Source organism: Hydra vulgaris, chromosome 13 (assembly GCF_038396675.1).
Source record: "Hydra vulgaris chromosome 13, alternate assembly HydraT2T_AEP".
Lineage (NCBI taxonomy): Eukaryota > Metazoa > Cnidaria > Hydrozoa > Anthoathecata > Hydridae > Hydra > Hydra vulgaris.
In genome coordinates this window covers 32,165,001-32,167,500 of record NC_088932.1, presented here as the reverse complement: position 1 = coordinate 32,167,500, position 2,500 = coordinate 32,165,001, and the positions used below count along the sequence as shown (strand labels likewise).

Sequence of the window (2,500 nt, the reverse complement as noted above, 5' to 3'; positions counted from 1 at the left end):
TGAGTGCGATCCCTAGTATATGAAGAAAACCAATAATTAGCAATACCACATATTCCGTAGTAGTTTAACTTTTTTATTAGAATGTTGTGATCAGCCGTATCAATACCTTTTTGAAGACCTATGAATACACCACAAGCAAGGGAACCACTGTCAATTGCACCACGAATCATTTCAGTAATGCTAATTACTGAAATGATTTGTGGTGAGAAGTGGAGTGTTTTGAGCAAAACCAAAACTGTCGAATATGAAAACAAGCAGAGTTATTTAAAAAGTTGTAAATACGATAACACATAAGTTTTACTAAAAGTTTGGTGACATTTGATAATAATGAAATTGAGTCTTTTATGAATTGGGATAACAGAAGCAGTTTTTAAGATATCAGGGAATACACCGGTGGTAAATGACAAATTAAACAATTCAGAAAGTGCAGGAGAGATATCATTTGCAAGAGCTTTAAAAATAAATATTGGAATTCTGTTAGGTCCTGAAGCCTTGCTGTCATTAAGAGAATGAATAATAGATAATACTTCGATTTTGTCTCTACATTTTATGTTTTTTTTTATTATATTAGCATGGTTTTTCATGCATTTACAAAAGCCTTCAAAATTTTACTTAAAATGAATGCATTTTCTATTACTTAAAAAGAAACCATGCTAAAACATTGCTTTATTTAAAAGTGTGCCTTTTTTAAAAATTTTTTATTGTTTAAATGAAGAAATGTTCGTTTGTATATTAAAAACCTTTTTAAAAGTTTTAAAAAGAGTTTTTAAATTTTACTGATATATATATATATATATATATATATTTATATATATATATATATATATATATATATATATATATATATATATATATATATATATTTATATATATATATATATATATATATATATATATATATATATATATATAATAGAATATATAGAATTATTTTGTTTATTATAGTTTAAATTATTATTATAGTAATAATATCATGTTTTTTAATATTAAATACCTTATATTATAAATAAAAAAAATGTATTGATTTCATTATAATAATATTAAGTATTTAATAATAATATAATATAATTTATTAAATATAACATAATATAACTTGTTAAATACTTAATACGATATTATCATTTTTAAAAGTTTAAAAAAAGAAAAGTCAATACCACTTCTATTTTATTTTTAGTTCCCTTTTATTTTAATTTCCTCAAGTTGGTATGTTTTTTCAAGTAGATAAATTTAACGAACTAAATTAAGAAAAATTCACTATTTTGAATTAGTAGATAACAATAGTTTACAAACATTAAGTAGATAACAGTAGTTTACAAACATTAAGTAGATAACAGTAGTTTACAAACATTAAGTTATTGCATATTATTAAGGCTGTTTTCCACAGGACAAGATATTCTCGTCAATAAGCGTGCAGAGAAAAAACATTTCTAATATTGCTGATCAATTAATTTGCTGTAGCAAAAAAAATCTTGATCGTTATATGAGCGTAAACCAGGGGTGCGGAGTCCCAAGTTGTCAAGTCGTTAAGTCTCCTGAATTTTTTTCTTATAGTTGATCATAAGTCAACAAACATGTTTAGAGCTTCTGGACAATACAGACTTGAAAAAAATAGAGATATAAACCGGAGTCCTTTTGGGACTCTGCATCCCTGGCGAAAACCAATCTTATTTAAATTGTATATTACGTTAAGTCAACAGTAAAAAAAGCGAAAGCCTGTTGTTTTTTTAAAATGGCAATAACAATGAGCAACAACAGCAATAAGCAAACTTGATGTTCTTATTTATTTAGAACTCACCCTGAAAATTATTTACTAATTCTGTCAATTCAATAAATTTACTAATGCTGTCAAATCCGAAAGTTTCACTTCACAAGAATATTTTTCTTCTTTCAGAGTTGAACCATCTATTACTTCTTGCAGTAACAGTTTTTCAATAGAAGTGTTCCTATGAAAAATTAGCATTTATTTTCTTAAACATTTTAAAAATAAAAAATACAGATATACATCAAAAACCATTTGTTATTTTTATTTTTTCAAAAGCATGCAGTGTAAACTTATAGCTGCCTTTTTTTATTGATAAAAAAATATTAGCTCGAAAAATGTGGAAATCAAAACAGCGTTTCGTCATGACTAAAAAATTTGCTTTATGAGATTTTTTTCATCTTATGGAAAACGGCCTTAAGTTATCATTAATTTGCACACACTTTACAAATGGATGAAATTTTGTATTAAAATAATAAAAAATTGAATAAATTCAATAAGCATGTTTGATATATCTAATAATTTATTAACTAGAATAAAAGTTATTTAAAAATAAATCTCCTTTATAATTTAATAATAGATTATTTGAATAAAAAAATTATTTTCAAATAAAACTCTCTTATTTGACATATACCTCTTAAATTAGACAGTCGTCAATAAATAAAGATACGAATGTCAATGTTTATTTTAAAAAAAAAACGATTTTTCGCGCCCTTATGATGATGATGGGGATGATGATGG

The 2,500-nt window shown here is 24.5% G+C and overlaps 1 protein-coding gene and 1 long non-coding RNA gene across 4 annotated transcripts in view; one reads left to right on the top strand and one right to left on the bottom strand.

The window, feature by feature from the left end:
- LOC100210367 (high affinity cAMP-specific and IBMX-insensitive 3',5'-cyclic phosphodiesterase 8B) overlaps window positions 1–2,500 on the top strand; it is a 75,621-nt gene that overhangs the window by 11,439 nt on the left and 61,682 nt on the right. The window lies entirely within an intron of this gene.
- The window catches only part of LOC136089492 (uncharacterized), a 9,511-nt gene that overhangs the window by 3,074 nt on the left and 3,937 nt on the right, over window positions 1–2,500 (bottom strand). Inside the window, exons 1-2 of one of the 2 annotated variants that reach the window (XR_010643103.1) lie at window positions 1,796–1,941; window positions 1,155–1,235 (exon numbers count right to left, since the gene is read on the bottom strand). This is a non-coding gene — a long non-coding RNA (uncharacterized LOC136089492). Of the gene's footprint in view, window positions 1–1,154; window positions 1,236–1,795; window positions 1,942–2,500 lie in introns of those variants that run through there. The other variant, XR_010643102.1, reaches the window with a different exon arrangement.